Consider the following 20,329-nt stretch of genomic DNA (forward strand, 5'->3'; position numbering starts at 1 on the left):
ACGCGCACCGCCCCGCTTCCCCGTAACGCTCAAGATGGATTGCCTCAGCGGGCACCCCGCGCGGGCGCCACGGAAATGACGGCGCCGCCCGCCGACGGCACCGCGGGCGGCTCGCGGCTGCACGGCGGCCTCGCAGCCCGCGGACAGCCCGCGGACACCCCGCGGGCCGCCTCACGTGCGCAGCCGCCGCCGCCAGCGCGCGCGCGGGGGGTAACGGCCGCGCCGCGCGGGCTGTAACGGTCGTGCGGGGCGGTAACGGTCGCGCCGCGCGGGTTGTAACGGTCGCGCGGGGCTGTAACGGTCGCGCCGCGCGGGTTGTAACGGTCGCGCGGGGCTGTAACGGTCGCGCCGCGCGGGTTGTAACGGTCGCGCGGGGGGCAACAACCGCGCCGGGCGGGCTGTAACGGTCGCGGGGGCGGTAACGGCCGCGCGGCGTCGCGGGTAGGAAGGAGAGGGCTCTTACGGCGGCGCTCCTCGCGGCTCCGGCTCCGGCGCACGCAGGGCCGCGCTCGGCGCTGCTCGGCGGGGAGGCGCCGCCCTCGGCGCGGCCGCCGGCTCTTAAGGAGGCCCGAGCGGAGCACGAAGGGAGGAGCCGCTCGCGCGACGGCAGCGAGGCGCCGGAGCGGCCGCGGAGGGTCCTCGTGAAACGGTTTTTAAAGACTGAAAATTAAAGTACAGTTTGCAGCGCCATGATCATAGATAATATATGTATTTCCCTCATGGGTTTGTGGACTCCAGCATCAAGTGATGCAGCAGGCTGGAGCTTCTGCTGCTCTCTCATGTAACTAGCTTTAACATCTCAAATATATATATTTCAAATATCTATACCTATAATACAAATAGCTCTAATATCTCAAAAAGCCCCTTCCTCTCCAGGCACCAGTAGCTAGGAGCGATGCTGCTCTCTCTCACGTGAAGGCAGGTTCTCTCCAAATAACCAACTGTAAGTCTTTAACATGGAGCTTACTGGAGTTTGCTGGGGCTCTGCACATATGTAGCATCAAAATAGGCACATGTTTCTTAGAAAAATAATACAAAAAAAGCAAAGACAAAGGATAAAATGTCTCAAATGTGTCAAAAGTGCAGCCTTCCTCAAGCGACAGGTAAGCGGCATTCACAGAGCTAGCGAGATTCCTGAACCCGCAGTAAACCGCAGTCACTGTCAGAGCAGCGCAAGGCTCTTCCCGGAGCAATGCAACAAGTCGGGAGCTCGTTTTCTCCCACCAGGATGACGATGTGATGACTGCAAGGGCTGAGCAAGCCCAGCCATTATGTTAACCCGGTACTTTGTCTCGTGGGGAAAAAAGGGCCTTATGGTAGGAAAGTGCTGTCCTCTATGTGCTGTCACAAAGAAGGGCAAGTTTATGTTTAGAAAGCAAACCTAGGCCCACCAACTCAGAAAACCCTCATTTGATGTGGACAGCCTCGTCCTCCACGTCTCCATCTCGCCTATTTGAGGGAACGCGGACCAGAAAAATGCAGCCAAACCACCACGGTGTCATTACCCAGGTCTTCACATCCTCAGGACTTCTGCATGAGCTACTGCCTAAACATCCCATCAACTCACGGCTCTTGGCAGGGAAATGCTCTGCGGGATGCCTTGTCACCCCCCCTTTAAGTGACCTAAATTAAAAAAAAAACTCCCTTCACTTTCTTATTTAAGTATGTCTTCACGTATGGGGTTGTTTCCTTGGCTTCTGTGTCAGCCTGTGTCACACAGTGGAAAGGAGCTGCTGCTTCAGCGAGGCAATGAGAGGGTGTGGAAATGGCCTTGTCAGGAGGAAGCAGACAAAGGCCCCACTGGAAGGGAAGGGACAACAAATTACAGAGGCCGTTTAAGTGCCTGTTGCAAAGCTTCAAAGCCTAGACAAAAACTTCAGGCAAAACCGCAGCTAGGAAAGCCAGACTGTGCCTATCAAGACTCAACAAAGAAAATCCAAACAATCTGCTAAGCAAACAGATTACCGTATTGTGTCAAACGCATAACACAATCCCCCAAAATTCTCTCAGATGTTTTTAAGGACAAGCACTTTGTAAAATATATGAAGGGAATCACTTTTTGATTAGGTTTAAGACAGTTGAGGACTGATTGAACTCCACGTATCCGAGGCCTTCATGCAGAGAATAACCTGAGGGACCTGCTAACGCCAAGCTAAAATACATCTCTTTCCATGGTGAAAATAATTTAGTCCAGTGTATCGTGCATCACAGAGGCAATAAATAAATAAATCTTTTGTTTTTAAGACTGCTTCCAGCGAAAAACAGCCATTTCTTATTGCATAACCTAAAGTAGTCTAGCTGGGTCCCTGGCTAAAGCTGGGTTCTCAGCTAGCAGCCCCTATCAAAATGCCTCTTATCACTGGCATTCAGCAAAATAAATGCAATCTTAGTTTACATCTCACTCCTCTGAGATAATTAATCAGACAAATGGCTACGGTGGAAAACCGAAATTTCCCCTAAGCTCGTTTCCCTCTGCAGTTCCTCCCCCACACCCAGAGGTAAATGTTTCCCTTCATCCTTTACAAAACACTTTTTTCTAGTGAATTTGCCACTGAGAATGAAGCAAAACAGCATTCAAAACGAATGCTGCTCAGGTGCCCTGTTCCCCAGCAAGACCCCTTCTTTCTCTCCCTCCTTCCACCTACTTGGTGGTTTTCTGGGCTGCTGGCCAAGTCACCCATGGCAGTTATGGAAACAACAAACATCAAGGGTGAAAATAACAGCTGGTTTTAGACCCAGTGCTGTGGTCCTGAAATACCTCCGGAGAGCCCCATTCCGGCTCCAACCTCCACATTAAGGGAGAAGCTTGTCCCTGTAATTGGCTGCTATTATATCTACGACAGCCGAGGCTACAGATCACAGAGAAACTTGGAAAACTCAGGACATCAGGAGGTCTCTATTCCAATCTCCCACACAAAATGGGGACAGCGCCAGGGTCGGACCGGGTTGCTCGGGACCTGAAAACCAGAGGGCTTCTCCAGACCTTCTCCAGAGGGCTCCAGGTCACTACTTCATTTTTCTGTTCAGAATTTTGTGTTTGCCATGCAACTTGAAAGAGTAAAATAGACCAAAAACAAAACAAAACCCGAAAATTAGATCTTCCTTTGTTCTCCACAACATTCTTTTTAGCTGCTAAAACCTCCCAGGAGCATTGGATGATCAGCAGAGACCCTCAGTTTCCAAGACACTCAGCTGTCAGGCTGCATTTTCTGACTTTCTAACAAACCAGCGTTATCCTCTCTATCAAAAAGGGAGCTACACAAACTGCCGCTTTCCCTGGCTGTAGGGCCCTCACATGTCAAACCTGCAGTAAGCACAAGCCTGTGCAATGCCACAACAGACAACATTTCAAGGTAGTTTTATGCTATGTAAAACTCACAGGTGGTATTACCAGCTTCTTTGCCACATGCTCGACAGGAAAATGGTGTCATTTCTCAACAAATTAGATTAATTATATAACAAGGCAGATCTTACTGAACATCACTTTATTTAATTGAGACCACTTAACAGCATTCATTTTCAAGGAGATGAACAAGAGGCTGAATATAAGATTAAATTATGCCCTGGAGTACCCTATAATCCAGCAGGCGATACTTAGGGAATTGTATAAGCAGCAGAAAGGTATAAAATGCTTCTTTATCCATCAGTAATGTAGCTTAGGAACTTTCTCCCCCTTGTGCCTCCCCCAGCTTGCACCAGGACCATAATGTTTAAATATCTGCCTTTGCACAAGGCTTCTATCCTCTTTGTTTCATCTTCCTTAAAGACCACCCTCTGTCTCTGCACCTTCCTGGCTAGAGGCTCCGCAGACGAGTTTTCTATAAAAATTGCTTCTTTTTATTTGCTTGGTCGTCTACAAGTTGGGTCATTTTCTGAATTTTTTTGTTATAAGTAAGTAACAGCGAGTAATTTCCTGTACGCAATTCCACATCGCTGATTGTTTATAGATTTCTGTCAGTCATCTCTTTTCCAAGTTGAGAAGTCCCAGTTTCTGTATTTTTTTTTTCCTGGGGTGCATAAGTCACTGCCCTTTCATTTATATTTGCTGTCTTCTAAATTCTGTGCAAGAGCGGGGAGCAGAACTGCTTGCATCATTCAAAACACAGGTCAGACAGCAGCAACGAGCTGGCTTGTTTTCTATTCCCCACCTAACTATTTTTAAATTCTTACTTGCCTTCTGCTCACTCCTGACCAGCCACAGCAGTGACCAGCTCTCCTTAGCAAACAGGGAAGCCTAATTTGGCTCTGTATCTGCAGATAGGTACCATTGTTACAGCTGCACAGAATAATCATATTGACCCCCTATTAACCAGTATAGAGGTTCCAAATACTCCAAAGAAAATACCGGGAGCTTGGCAGGGAGAAGCACAGAACAGCACACCAGGACGGGACTCTGTTTGTCACAGAAATAACAAGAAAATGAATATCTGACATTCATGGACTTCATCATGTCCCAGCCTTTACTGTCATAGTCTGAAAGACGACAGAGTTTTCCTCTGACAAACCTTTCCTCATGGAAGGTGTCCAAATAAAGTAAATGCTCTTACCCTGTTACTCATGCCAGTATTATCTGCAGGACTCGCCGCTCATTCTGTTTTTGCAAGTGTTTCAGGTCTGAAGAGACGCATGGAAAAACTTTGTAGGATGTCAGAAAGGGAAAGAGTTTTAGATTTATGTTTCTGATACTCACAGCAGGGAGCAGCTCGAACACTTGCCAGTCTTGATTTTTATACTCCCGGAGAAAGCCAAGGGTTCAGGGAAAGGTAGGATGTTTTCCGTGAAGAATTCACAGAGTAGCACAAGGAAACTGGAAAGAACCTGCAATATTTTGAGGGCAAGAGCAAAGTCTGTATTTGAGAGACGCTTTTCAGGAAATAAAATATTTCTAATAAAAAGTTGAATGTAGTATTTGGACAACCTTGCTTGCCCTTTTGAACTCCATTATATTAATTCCTTTGACACACTATATATATTTACACCACGGGTCATTGGTTTTCTATTGGTTTTCTGCAAGCTTTGTTCAGGTTCTTCAAAGAGTTAAAGAGTAACTTGCGCATTTCCTCTCCTAAAGGTTTGCAATGTTATAATGCCTGTTACAACGTCTTTGCTGTTATAATGTCTTTGCAGTTATAATGTCTGAAAAGATCCTCACAGTATTATTTAAGGAAGTATTTTCATTATATTCAACTATATGCAAATCTAAAAAGCTTCATTTTGATATTAATTTTACTTTCAAAATATCTTTAAGTCTTTTTTGTGCTGTTTCAATTAAATATTTAAAATATTCCATAAATATCCATCTCACTCAGATGAATACTCTTTAATCTGCACTGAAACTATCAGCTCACACAGCTAAAAATGAAAATTCGTGGTCAGAAGAACACCACTTTTCAGCTGTACCCCCCTTGGTGCACTTTTTTTTTTTTTTTTTTTGATACGTTCACATATTTCAGTAAAGTCTCTCGATTCCATTAAGGAGTCTTTGATTGTCAGGAAGCTTTATTCCCCAGTGTCCTAAAGCTACTATATTATTATAGCAAGAGGAAAGCACATGAAAACATTCCTTAACAACAAAGAAATACTCTGTAAAAGCAAGTCAGATAGAAATTTTTTCTACCAATAGCAGCTGTTAGACCCTTTGTCCTTTACCTGCTGCAAGGAAGGGAAGACTACTTAGTGCAATGAGTCAGAATTTGAACATTTAAAACACTTCTAGAAGCGCTGAACACCCAAGTACAAATATTACCTGGAATAAAGTATCCAATTAATAATCTGCTAATAATAACAGTCTGTTGTTGGACAACCTCTCAACCTAGTGTTTGAAGCTTGGGAAGAAGTAAGCTCAAATCATTCCAGAACACACATGGAAATGACGGATTTTTTCTGTTGCAAGAGACAACTGTGGTTTGTTTTGTACTGTAATGAATAGACCATCTGGAATTTAGACAAGTCACTCAGTGATCTCCACTGTTTGCACTCATAAAGAGATTAAAAAAGAGATAGAAGATATCATAGCTGATATCAAAATATATGTCTTCTTAATCATATCTCCTAGAAAATGAGATCATAGAGATATGAGAAACAGCTACAGGCTCGAGAAACAACGATGAAATCCTCTCCTTAGGTTATAAACGGATAATAGCACTCAAGAAATAGGTAAACCTCAGGACTCCCAGTATTTGACAACTAAATTTTTGAGTTGCTGTCACTTCTCAGTCATGAAATCGCTATGAAAGCAAAAACAGGGGCAGCGGGGCCCGGCTTCCAACTCGCCTAATGCGGCAGCCGCTCGGCTTTTCCCACCCCAGGAGATGTCCCCGTGTCCCCCGGGATGGCAGGAGCTTGCGGCTCCATAGCCCTTCTCTCCAGCTGAGAGCCTCCCCAGGGCAAACTGGACCATCAGATTCCGGAAGACCAGAAAAACAGATCTGCTGCCTGGAAGAGAGCACGCTGCAAGGCTCCGGTCAGGAAAGGGAGCCCGAGGACACAGCAGAGGGTCATGGTGCAATTCCCGAAACACCCTCCAGCTTCACACCGACTCCTTCTTGTCCCTTAGCATATCCTCACCTAAGAGAATTGACACAGGCTTCTCAAATGAAATGCATTTTCTTTAGTAGATTTAGTAGATTTTCTTCATCATTGTTATTGTTACAGATCAGAATCCCTTTTATTAACAACTAAATGAGTGTAGCAGCTTAGTCTTCAGTGAAGACACTTTTTTTTTTAAGCTCAGAAATCCCCCAATTAAATTCCCTTGAGGGAGACAGCTCCGGATTTACCATCAGCACAACAGGACTTCTCCCTGCAGTGTTGCCAAGTAAAACAGTTAAAGAAAAAATAATCAGAGATGGACACATAGACAATATTTTTGTTATCAAAACAGAACAGAACCCCTTTTATTAATAACTATTAATAATGGGGCACTGGCATGAGGGACAAACAGGACAAAGCAGGAGGGTATCATCTTGTGTCAGAATATTTGGAGAAGGAGCCACATGAATGAAGCCTGTGAGAAAACCAGCACCTAGAATATATTTCTACTGTCACGCAGATCCCAGTGAGGACTTCGTTATGATAACGAGAGAATCGAGAATGCAATTTCTTAGCATCAGTAAAGAAAGAGAACAAAATGGAACCAAGCAGCTGGAAATTAAGGCATCACTTAAGGCCTCTCCAAGTCCCATTGACGTCAAAGAAATTTCGGTGTGCGTTTTATTTGAATCGTACACTTCAAGGCTGGTCTGAAACGGGTCATACGTGGCCACCTTCTACATTCATTAAAACCACTACAGGATCTTGCATTGCCCCCAGGGGATGCAATTTTTCTGTTCACACGTCCCACTCAAGTTTTGAGATGAAACTTCTCTCTCCTCTGTATGTGTAAGCCACGCGAAACACACACATTTAAGCCTCAGCAGGAGAAATTTCTAAAGCCTCAGTAATAATTCTCAGACATGACATTAAAACACTGCTTTTCTTATAATACTGTTGAAAACAAATCATTTCTATGGTTAATGATTAGTTTGCTACGTCTTTGGCTTATGCTTTGCCTCAAGGCTCTAAACTGCTCACTCCGGCCATTAATTGTTTCAAACAACCAATTTCCTAGGTATATTTCCTCAGAATTTATTACAATACTAGCAATGGTAAAGGTCACCAAAACAAACCGTAAGCCTTTCCCATTCACACTCCATCAATTCTGTTCTCAAATCTTGGGCTTTCTTTCCCCTGGGCCTATTGGGAAGGTAACACATCCTCAAGAAGCAGACCTGGAATATTGCAGACCATTCCAGAAGATCTGGAATATTGCAGTTTCTGAAATGGCTCCTGGGTGAGTTGGTGCCACAGGACGAGCCGGACGCTGCTCTTCCTCCCCATCCTCTGCCTCCCGTCTGTGCCTGCTTCTCCTCTCCCTGGGTGCCTCCTGCCCATTCCTTGTGTCCAACACACTCATGTGACTCTTTCCAGCACTTCTCCCTTGGTGGCCTGGGAGACATCACTGCTGCAGGATCCTCTTCCTTCTATCCAGGCAACATTTTTCCTCCCTTAACTTGCCTGCTATATTTGGAAGCACCTGAAACTCTTCCTCCGTCTTCTCACACGTGCCCTTCCCATGGCTGCGGGCAATTAGCTGCCCAGCGAGCTGTCATTCAGCCAAGTTATGCAGCATATTTCCATCTTTGAAGCTCCTCTCAGAACCCAGCCTTGCAGCCACTTATCTTCTCACTTCCAGGTCTCCTCTGCACTTCTTCCAGCTCTCCTGCTCTGAAGGGAATGCCTCGGCCTCGGTGTAACTGCACTGAAAATAGCACGTCCTGCTTTGATATGTGGCAGATGCGACCTCAAAAGCAGTTGGGGTTGCTACAGGGTTGGGTGACAAGCCTCCTGTGAATTGTTATATGTTTATCAGCATAATTCCTTATTTCCCTGTTTCTTGAGATGATTTTCCTTTGAGCTACACATTTCTGCAATTCCCATCCTGAATTTCACTTTGTGTATTTGGGTCCAGGTTCTCTTTGCTACTACCTGCTTCTTCATACATGTTCTTGTCCTCCCAGCTCCTGCAGTTTCATGGCATTTCAAGCTTCCCCACATACAGACTTCAAAGCACTTCACTGATAGGGAGTTTAAAACCAGTAGCAGAAGGAAAAGGCAATGAAATATTTCTGAACTTCTACAAAAGTGCCGTTTTACACTGATACATTGTGCCAAGAACACAATATTCCTGCATGGAGATACCACTGCTAATTAGGATTCATCAGAGGATTATGCTGATTTAGTTCAAAAATGATCACAAAATAATAACAACTGCTCAGGTATTTACTGTTGTAAGCAAATCACTTTTGCCGAGTGCCTTGGATTTACTCTTCCTCAGCCCGTTCCTGGTCTGCAAAAGAATTTCAGGCAGTTTAGTGATTGAGACTCCAGGATTTCATTTCTATTCCATTGACCCTATTTTACTGAAACTTTGTTTTATGACCTGCTCTCTTCTCTCTTCACCCACTCATTATGTAAAACCGTCCCACAAAGGACTACTGCAAATTGGGGAGAACACTTTTTACAGTCACATGCTGATTGTTATTTCTGGATCTAAAACAACATTCTAATCTAAAACTTAAACCAAAGATGAAATTCAAGGAAGTTTTAATCACTTTTCCAACCTTGTAAATATATTTTGGATCTAGACCCTCTTCCCCTAAATAATTTCTGAAGCTTTTATTCTTCAGCATAAAACTAACAGAGGTTTAACTGCTTTTACAGACACAGCAGTAACTCTAACATCTTGGATGCTCCCCACTGCTACAGTTAAAACTCAGCACACGTTATTTATAAATCCTGTTTATATAAGTCCAGGTTAAGGGTCCTTGCTTCTCAGAAAATGCTTCTTGCCAAAGGGAACCCCTCCTTACCAAGAGCCTTGCTGAAACTTAGGAATATCTTGAGTAGCAAGAATTAAACTCTTCCTCCCCACACAGCACCCTAATTCCACACTAGGAAGAGCTGCTACGAGCAGCTTTTTAAGATGTATATACACAAAGCACAATTTATTTATCTGCCAGATGGGTAGAATGAGCCAGAAAAAAAATGCTTAGTCTCGCAGCAGACACAGACTGCCATTAGCAAGGAAAGATTAGGTAGAAAAGCCTAACTGCTCCTTTCCTCATGAGTAGCTGGTAAATTTAGTAGTGTGGTAAAAGCTCTGTACAATTAAAGGCATCTCAAGGAGGCCACCGTGGCGTTTGCACCGTCTCTTAATAGGGAATTGTTTGTTCTAGCGAAGTGCTCTGCTTTCCTTTGGTGCCAGCTTTAACGATGCCAGAACAGTTCCCCCTAGATGTTTTCCTGGAGTTATGTAATGACTTATATTATGCTTTCCAGCTCACACGCACCTCGGATCGAACTTCCTTCCCAAATTAGAGCAATAGCTGTGCCCTTTTCTCATCTGCAGGCTGAAGCGATTGGATGAAGGTGTGGGAGGAACCCACAAGGAGGACCACGACATCAAGCTGACATCATTAATTCTACCTCTTTCCTGAACAAGTGCAAAAAGCCCCTGGGAAAAATAGGACTTCAGTAACATGGGGACACTCCGGACGCATCAGTGCCACACAAGGCCTCTGCCTCCATGTGAAGCACGAGCTTTACTAGCTTGTAATAATATATATTTAAATTCAGATGACTGCACGCTCCAAACATTATTAAAGATATTTTATCCAGAGCCAGTCCTTCCAGAAATTATGTATTAGGATTTCTTAGGAAGTGGATATTAGAGGTACAAACACAGCAAGTAGCTCTTTGCACAGGTTTCTTGTGTAATCTTTTTAGCAGCAAATGCATCTCTGGCTAGATGTGCCCCACACACACAGACACCCTCTGTACCTACATAGGTGCATCTGCGCTGGCCCAGGGCAAACCCTGCCCTGCCCCAAGCAGGTTCTCAGCCCTCATCCTTCGCTCTCCTAGCGGAGCATCTGCACTTGGCACCTCCGTTCCCAGCACAAAGCAGTGTAAAACAAATACACACACGTCTCAGCCAAGGAAAAAAAAAAAAAAAAAAAAAAGGAAAAACCCCAAGCTTTAGGGCTGGAAGACCTACTTGGTAGAAACAGACATCCATCTCTTTTATAGTTTACCTCAAAACCACTAACACCACATGAAGGTGCAAAAGGAAGAGAGCTCACCACCCGTAACAGCAACAGCTTCCAGCACCGTGGCTGTGTCCCCCACTGTCATCCTTCCTCATCAGGAGCTCACCTGCATAGCCCAGATGGCTACAGACATCTCCCCTCTTCCTAGCAAGGGGCATCGAGCACCAAGCAACCCCCCAGGCCACCACATCTCCATATTTTGCAGGCTACATCCATTAAAAGGTGGGAGGAACAGATTTTGGTGCTGCACCAGGTGTTTTCTGAAAGAGGGGCAGCTACCTGGGATCTCCGTCTACCTCGCACAGTAGGAAAAAATAAGAATGATTGTTTAACTTGCACATGGAGACCGTGTGGCCTCTCCCAAGTGATTACTCCTTTCAAAATCTGAAAAAAATAATATCTATAATAAAAAGGCAGTTAAACATGCTTGTAGGAAGTCACCACAATACATCCAGAGCTGGCAGCTACACACACACACAGCACAGTCCAGAGCTGGAAGAGCTTCAGCCTCCCTTGGGCTTAGGACCAATTGTGTGATTTGTGGCAAGCAGAACTACGGGACAAGAGGCCCAGGGTGCAATGTGGAGGCTCCAGGTGATGGTGGCCACCGGAGAGCCCCGGGAGGTGCTCAGGCCTGGGCTTGTGTGCCACCTAGTGCTCCTATAGAAAACCAGGCCCTATAGAGGGCGGAAAGGTGAGGCTGAAATCATCTACATACCTGGGCAAGGTCAGGATACCAAAAGCGCCCTGTCAGACACCATGTCCATCTAACGCTGGAAATGTGGACTAGTTCAGCAAAGCCTTTTCTCCAAGCACACAGCTCACGTGAGAGAGCAGATGCCCTCTCAGCAGGCTCTGCAGGCATCTAAAATTTTGACTTAAATGAAAACATTTAAAAGAGCAAATTTAACACAGATAAATCACACCTAATGTTTAGTCTTCGCAATCTAAACCCTTCTTTCTACTAAGATAACTACAGTTTGTATCAGCAGAGTTTCCCAAGGACACTGCAGTGCAGCAATGTTACATTCTGTAGAAACTGGCAGTGTCCTTGCCCCACAGACAACACAAGAGAGACAATAAAGGCCTATCCTTCTACTTTTCCACTCAGGAATTTAGCACAGGAGACCGAACAATTCTCACCAGCTTACACAGGAAGGTTATGACAAAACCAAGAACCACATTCATATTCCTGAAACATATTCTAGTACCTTAACTGTGAAGGCCTCCTCTTCCTTCCAGTTCTAGAAGGGAAACCTCTTCAATAAGGCCTAACAGTCTTACCTAAAAAACACAAACATGGAAATTTATGACAAACTAGAACCATGAAAAAAATATTCACTTATTACATATAGTTTTAAATATGCGCCTTAAATCCTATTATTTTCCATATTCTTCTAGAATAAATATGATGCTTACATGTGATATTAATGATCACAAATGATGAAAGCTTTAAGATTAGTTCCAGATTTGAGAACATGCATATGGTCCCTATGTTCTAATGCTATCAATATAGAAAGTAGTAATGTTTTTTTCTCTTAAGACCACACATCTCCTTAAGTGATGTATACGTGCAGGTATACACATCTATATAAAGAAATATATATCTTTCTATATAGAGAATACAAATGTCTAAGATCAGAACGTGTAGATGGATCTTTACTTTAAAACGAATGGTCATAAGCTGGAACAGCAGCAGAAATATCAAACAAAAATCTGTAACATAATACATAAATTATAATCTTCTTAGTTTTGTTTTAATAACTTAAAATATATATATATATACACACTCCCACTGAATTTTTCTCCAGGCTTAACTATTTCTGAAGCTTTCCCAGTAGGATCTCACTTGTATTAACTCCAATTTTTGTTGCCATTGCAGAAATCTGTGAATCTTTAGAGCTAAGGATATCAGTAAAAATCCAAAGTCATGGTTAGTTAATTAAATTAGATAATTTATCTGACTCAGTAAAGGAGTGTCAGATTCTTGTATTTGTTACTAGACTGCACTTGTCCTTTGACTCAAATACTTTATTTAATGACAATACAATGGTGCTACCAATAATCACCTGGAATTTGAATTTAAGCTTTTTTGCTCCTTAGCATTTTTCAATTGGCATTTCTCTCTCAGGGTAACTAAATATCTTCAGATAATTCACGACACCTCTCAAAATATTGGTGCAAGACGGTACAGGATGACCATACCCTTCCGAGCCCACACCACCAGGCCAGAGGAAGAGGAAGATCGAGGAAGACCCAAATGAAGCCCCCTGCATTTTTACAGCCAGCACAATTTAGGACAATATTCCTGGAGAAGCTGAACGGAAACAATGCTCTTGGGGCAGCAGGCGCTTTGGTGCCTCCCCCGAGGGCAATCCAGTTTTAAGTCCTCTTCCAAAAATGTTAATTTGTTTGCTTTTGTGTCTTTGTGTGAGTTTTCCTTATGACTACTTCCAATTTGCTGTGTTTAGATACACTTTATGATGCTTTGTGTTGATTTATTTAGTTGAGCTAATAAAAGTCCAGCAAGGAAAAATATTGGGGTCAACCTGAGGAAGGAGACATAAGAGGACCTGTGCGTACATTGCTGGCCGTGATTTATTGACTCTCCTGTGCCCTGGGCCAGTAGAGGCCCAGTCAACATGAGCTGAGGGACAGGCACACAAAAAAAGAGGAGTTGGAAAGAAATGAGAAACTCAAAGTGGGAGGAAAAGTGTCACCCTAAGGCAGAGACTTCAGCTATTCCGGGTGAAAAAGTGTTTTGAGCCCACAGTGAGTTAACAGCTCAGAGATACTCTTGTTAAGCAACTGAGCAAACAGGAATTGCTTAGGAAAAGGAAGATTAAAATTAGCCTCCTAATTAAGATGGAATCAGAGAAGCCTAGGAGGGGGAGATTTTCAGCTGGGTGAAATCCAAACAGGCTGAGAGCATGAAATGAAACACATCTATCCAAATCAGCACTGCTTATGACAGCTGCAAGCCCCAAGGCACAGACTTTGCTCAGGAACTGGCTCCCTACCTGCGTGGTTAGGTAAGCCTTACTCAGCTGACAAGCTCGAAACAGTTTCAGCAAGAGAAACCTTTGGGATTCAATCTAAAATGACTTCTGCCTATGCAGGCTTGTTTTACTGCTGCTCACCACGTTTTTAGCTGTTGAGACATTAACGGTGCACATTAGCTCTTCATTTTATATTAATTTGACTCTGGCTCGTGTTGAGGGCACCATCCAGGTAGCAGCAATCTCTGGAATATGCCATGGCCAGGGTAAGACCCCGGGCGTTACGGGGTGCATCTCCACAGAGCTGCATGGACTTGTTTGGGCGTTGGTAGCAAATCAACGACACGGTAACACGAGATGCACGGCAGATGCCTGCAAACACAACGGGGACGTTACCCGATGACCTAGTAATTCCCACTGCTTTGCATTTTTGGTTGATTTTTCCCTCCCATTCAGTATTGCTCACCATGTGACACTCCTGTGTGACTTCCCACAATACTGGCTTTATGTTATTTGCATTTATTAGCACTAAAGAGCAAGGGACACAGCGCCTTGGGTAACGTGGCTAGCCGCTCTTAGCCAAGGGGAACAGGCCCATGTTCCACACGTACAAGTTCCCCTTCTTTCCTTCCCTCTGCAAGGCCCTTAAGCCCTACAAATAGCCAAGGGCCACGTTACAGCACCTCGGAAGGACTGTGTACTTTACTCACATAAGCAGGGGTCCTCTTCCAAAGGACTTGGCAGAGGGTAAGTTTGCAAAGGATTATTTGCTACATCCAGATTCGCAGGAATAGCCGGTGTCCGCTTCCCAAAGGGGCCTTGGGTCGGAGCTGAGGCTGCCCGGAAAGGCAGCCAGCAAAACTGAGCGCTCGGAGCAAGACCGCGACACGAGCCAAAAGGGGCTCAAGTGGTTTTAGACCATTTACCTTGAGGGTTAGGATGAGGACAAATCCAGGAACATTCTAGTGCTCAATATGGGATAGATGAAGAAAACAGCGGGACAGATGCACGTTCTTAAAGGCAAAGGGCACTCGCAGCAGCAGCAGCAGCCTTCACTGTGTCCTGCATCACCAGCAGACATAATTCAAGCAGCAAGGCAAAGCCCAACGTTCTCCCTGGCAGATCCTAAACTAGAGATGAGGGGACTGATTTAGTACAGCAATTTCAGGGTTGAGATCTCCTTAATTATCTCTTTTTTTTTTTTTTTAATGTCTTATTGTGTGACATTTTCCTTAATTATAAGTTCAGAAGAACGAAATGGTAAAACTTCCAAGAGCAAATAATGAGCCCTTCTTTCCTGATGAATATCACAATTGCACTATGTCCCGGGGAGACCGGGTTTCAAGCCTACTTAAGCTAGCCAGCTTTTGCTGCCATGGCCATCTGAAAAAGCCTAAAAGCACTTGAACAATTTTTTTTTTGCTTTGCTTTGCTTAAAGTCATATGTCTGGCAAGACACAACACGATGTGAATGTCTCCTTCACAAGAATGTAATTTAACTTGGAAAAATAACAGGTCTCCTGACTTTCTGTGCCGAGCCCTACATGATGTCAGTAGGATCTTCTTCCAACCTGAGCAGTTTAACTCACAAGATTTATCCAAAAGGCTTCAATTCGCATCAGTAACTACTAATACTTACAGCAAGTTATCCCTTTGCTGCAGTTTCTAAAGCCCTTTTCAGCAAAGGTGTGTGTGAAACAGTTTTCATCTGATGTCTGGGCCCTTCTCCCTCAGAGGGAGAAGAGGCCACTTCATTCAACATTATTCCAGTCCTTATTAGGATTCTGTTCCTTAATCTCACTTTTTTCAACCATGAGTGTGTTGGAGATGAGGCACAGTGACAAACCATTCAAAAACACCAAATTAAAACAGACTGAATTCTGGACATGGACATAAGGAGCAACGTGCTCCAGGAACTTCTCCACCCTGGCACAAGCTACACCTGTAATTTGGGCAGGAATGGGCCCCTGTCCAGCACAAAGAGCTGCTGTGACACGTGTGTCATGGAACATTTTTTTTGTCTAACACTGGATGACTCCTATGGCCTCTTAGTTAGGAAGAGCTAGGCTCAGTTTTAGTAAGACCTAGCAACATCTTAAGCCACATATAGTCCTTAACGCAGGCACACCTTGGTGGCAGTGTCTTGTGCGAGCTCCAAGCAAAGCTTTACAACAAGAAGCTCCACACTTCAACTCTCTCCTTCTCAAAGCACTTAACACTCCACACAAGGTTTGTTCGACCACACTATGCCCCCAAAGGAGGGTTTTTTTAAAAATAATTTGCCAGTCACAGCAAGCAAATACAGCACTGACCCAGCAACCATTTGCAAGGCTTACAGAGCAGTGTTTGGAAAGTGTAGGACAAGCTGAGGATGGCTCACACAGCCAGACACATGGAAATAAATCTCCATCAATAAAAACTCATCCCTGACAAAGACAATGGAAAATCATGATTAGAAGTTATACTCGTGTCTTTAAGATCATAACACTATCCCAATACTTCTGTTAAGCCCTGCTTTAAGGACAGGGGTTTACACTGAACCATCTCCTCACAGTCACCAGCAAGACTAGAGGTTTCTAGACTGTTAGTGCCCAGGACTACTGTTCTGCATCAAAACTTTTAAGGAAAATAGCCAAAAAAACTTCTCACCGCATTGTGCAGATACCTCCACCCAGAAGAGCACGAGCTGCACTTAGACAGTGCTGATTTTGTGCAATCTGATTTTTTTGAACACCGACCATGCTGTGTTCCATGAATACCAAGGTTATTTACAGCTGATGTGGAGAAATGTTTTCAGTGGAATTAGATTCGGTCTTTCACTCAGTAAAGCCCACCATGTTCCTTGTATGGAGTTTATCCTAAAGGGCTGCTTCCTTCCTCACATCCCCTCCTTTTATTCTTGTTAAGCAATGGAAAATTTCAAATTATTGTATTCACCTATACAATAAAAACTAGGGTTTTTAGGGTTTCTTTTACACAACTAAGAAGCCTTTGTACCACATCCTGGTTTTAGCTTCTATATCTGTTATCAGTCTATATATGAGGATTGTATTTGCCAGTTCTGTGGAATTTTTAATGACTAAAGGCAGTTCAGCTTATGAAAGTACAAATCTCCCAAAACCATAGAGAACCCTTCCAAAAAGGGCTTAGTTGATGAAAAAAGTCCTTCTTGCATTGCTATAAAGTAATCCAAAAAATATTTCTGCAGAACATGATATTCTTCTTCTTTCCAGAAATAACGTCCACTTTGGGAAAACCAAACAAGCTATTGATAAAAACTAAATAAACTTATCATCTTACGAGATGCTTTCTGTGCAAGAAAGCCTAAGCTTTTGTTCCGTTTCTCCTCCTTTTCCTATGGTTTAATGTCAGGGAGCCAGCAAGGGATGGAAAATTACAAAGCTTGGTATTCAGCTGCATTACAAAAGACGAGCTCCCCACCGCACGACCGGAGCGTGAGACTGGAGGAAAGAATTTACTAAAAGTTAAGCCGGAAGCAGTTAAAAGAGAATTCCAGTATATGCAATGAGGAAGGTATTATTTGCAAATCTTTTCTTTACAGGCAGATTTTGTGCGGAGGTTTTCCATGGAAAGATAACCTTTTGCTTATTACAAATGACATAAAGCAAGTATTTGCCCTTACGTGAGTTACAGCTGTTTTGTGAGAAGACAAAAAGCAGGTAAAATGTCAGCTGCTACTTCTTTATGTAAGGGGGTTGTAAAATCACATGGTGTATTTTTCATAGTTAATTGATCAAATGTCTAGGTAGGAAAATACAGAGCCCACTGAAGCCACATAAAGGAAAAACAGAGATTCTGCACAGTTTAAGTAGCTCATTACCAGTAAAGAAAACTGGTTTTCCTCCGTGCAAGTAAGCACAAAATATTTTTCATTGTAACAGATTTGGTACAAATAGGAAGAAAATTCCACAAACAAACATATTAAAAACAAGGATCTGATCAATTATTTCAAATAAAAAAATAAATCCAAAGAACTTGTGTATGGAAATCCAGCTCTTGAATGGCAGCTTATGGTTACCTTCTTTTCCTTTAAATTCAATTGTAAAAGGCGATTAAAAGTCTTGCCACATAAGAAAAATGGGACAGCAGCCACAATAAAGTTTGCAAGGTCAACTTGCAAACTGTAGGTGAGATGAGGATAATACACGTTTAACATAATGTTATGTTTCATGCTGCACCTGTCTACACTCCTTGGAAAAAGTTTGTCCTGCTGATCTCACTTCAGGCTTGTTTTTCAGGAACTACTCAGGCAAGACTGAGTTTGTCTACACGCGAGGAATAAAACAATATTCTCCAATAGACTCAATCTGAAAAACAAAACACATTTCTGGGAGCCACTTTTGCCGAGGCTCCATTGACCAATTTCCACTGAACACAACCAGAAATCCCCATCTAGTCACCTGCTGAAGCATGGAGTTCAATGAAACATTTCTGTTTCACATCACCCAGCAGAACAAGCAGCCTGAGAAGCTTTAAGACGCTGACTTTGCTCTAAAATCTTTAGTTTTTGAGGAACATTTTCAGACCACAGCAGAACTGCTCTATCTTCATAGCCACAGACCTCAGAGTGGAACTTAGGACAGCGTATTTTTGCTTAGAATAAAACACAACATAAAAGCTTTCTGTGGGGGCAAACTCGAGATGGAGTGTATTGCGAAAAAATTGCAATAAAAGAGCAGAAAAGTACAGACTGTGGAAATAAGACCAGCTAACTCGCCAGGAAATTACTGTGCTATTAAATATGATGACGAGATTCCCACAATCACAATGGAAGGGAAAGCATTTGAAATAGATTAAAACAGCTCAAGAATAAACTGACTTCGAGTTTAAGTGCAAAGAGCCCCACTGATTTCAATACTGTTTACTCTTCTGTACCAACTGATGTAATAAGTTCTTGGCTTTACACATATATTTCTAGGGTAACTTACAGAGCATACAGGATCTATTTCATTAGAAACAAAGAAAAAAAATCTTTCATTTTGTTTGGTAGAGTACCTGTAAATACCTGACTCATGTTCCTCTGTCCATACCCTGGAAACCACTTATTTCAATTTGTGTGGCTGCAATCGATGCATTGCTTGTTACACCTCCGAGCTCGTGATGAGCATTCAACTGACAAGGCTTTCATGAGGATATTTGGAATTATGAGTGGGGCAAATACACCTCACTAAATATGTCGCATTTTCTACTTGCTGTTTTATTATTTTTATCGCTTTTCATTGTGGGGGGAGATGACCAGCTTCCTTGAGACCATCAGTGCCTCCCTGGATGCCACAGCAATTGCAGCCTGATGCAGAAGATGCAGAAGCAGCAGCTTTGGGCAAAACCTTCCCGTTAACCCTTCACACGCTCAAAACGCAGCAGATGTCGGTCAAAAGCATCGTGGTCTCCAGAGAGCAATTTGTGCTGTTTCCTCTAGTGCTAAAGCACGGGCTGAAAGCAGCTCGTCCGTAAGGGGAGAAGCCCTTTTCTGCTGGGAACAGCAGGTTTCTGCAAACAACTTCCCACGTGTTCTTTAAGGCTCCCAACACACTCCTTTCGCTCACTGTGCACCGCTACAATGCGACAGAGCAATAAACCCACGCACTCATTATAAGCTTTAACTTCCAGGACTGCATGAAAATAGGGAAAATATGGAAAACAGCAGATAAAGAAAAAGCTTTAAAAAGATATTTTTAACATCTGATTTTTAAACTAATTTTAGGGACTAACAGGATTATAAAGTGGCAATACGATGAAACCTAGCACTTCTACCATTTTTCCCTGCAAATTTATAAACCCTAATTCATCTCACTTTTCACTCAGTTCATTTTCTAATAAACACAATATCCAACTCCGTGTGAAATCCCTGGAAATCGTTTCCATTCCCAAAAGATGACTTTTTTTAAAAAAAATTATTTTTAAGAGTACAGTATAATTGGGTTGCTCTAGTATTTGTTCAGTTCCTTTCTAGATAGCCACAATTTGAAATTTCAGAGGAACAAAAAGTTTCAAATTAATTATTTTTTGTATTGGAGCTGCTTTTAGTTAATGGATTTTTTTTTTCTGCCTTTTGTTTAACAGGCTTTAATGACATCCTAAATTTCTGAATTCTGAATGAATTTCATGTGACTTGCATTGTAAGTGGAGCTTACAACAGAGCTTATTCTTAAAATACGGTATCACTTAAACTGTAAGAAAAACTGGTTGTCTAGCATCATTTATCATGCCATAAAATAAGAAACAAACAGCCAACAGAAGCAGGCAGTAATATTTAGTGAGACAAGAGGACAGTTTCAAAGTTTACTCAGCCACTTTTTGCTTCTTAAAGCCAGCTATTGAAAATAGGTCACTTTGGGGGTTACTGAGTGGCAGAGGGAAATCAAGGTTTCTCTTAAAATACCCAGTATTAAGACTTAACTTTCACATGCAGTTATCAGGAAATCTGCCAGAACTGCAGAGCAGAATTTCAGCTTTAAGGGTACAAATATTGCCAGACAGAAGTAGGGAATTTATCTTTTTTTTTTTTTTTTCCTCATTGATGCATAGCTATAGATAAAATGAATGAAAATGCCTGGGTGGGAGGGTAAGTCTGCTGAAAGCTTTGGCTTGCTTTAAAACAATGCTTGGTGCCGGCAGCGTAGCCACCTTGCAGGGAAGTCCACTCTTGGCTCAAGTTCC

The 20,329-nt window shown here is 43.0% G+C and overlaps 1 protein-coding gene across 4 annotated transcripts in view; it reads right to left on the reverse strand.

The window, feature by feature from the left end:
* Positions 1-20,329, reverse strand: part of PLA2G4A (phospholipase A2 group IVA) — a 79,100-nt gene that overhangs the window by 54,745 nt on the left and 4,026 nt on the right. The window contains exons 1-3 of one of the 4 annotated variants that reach the window (XM_026043734.1): positions 13,790-13,889; positions 11,861-11,933; positions 11,368-11,526 (exon numbers count right to left, since the gene is read on the reverse strand). The gene's annotated coding sequence lies outside the window, so the exon portion shown is untranslated. Of the gene's footprint in view, positions 1-4,547; positions 4,572-4,690; positions 4,751-11,367; positions 11,527-11,860; positions 11,934-13,789; positions 13,890-20,329 lie in introns of those variants that run through there. The other 3 variants (XM_026043736.1, XM_026043735.1, XM_026043738.1) reach the window with 3 other exon arrangements.

Source organism: Nothoprocta perdicaria, unplaced genomic scaffold (genome assembly GCF_003342845.1).
Source record: "Nothoprocta perdicaria isolate Ctin4 unplaced genomic scaffold, notPer1 scaffold_338, whole genome shotgun sequence".
Lineage (NCBI taxonomy): Eukaryota > Metazoa > Chordata > Aves > Tinamiformes > Tinamidae > Nothoprocta > Nothoprocta perdicaria.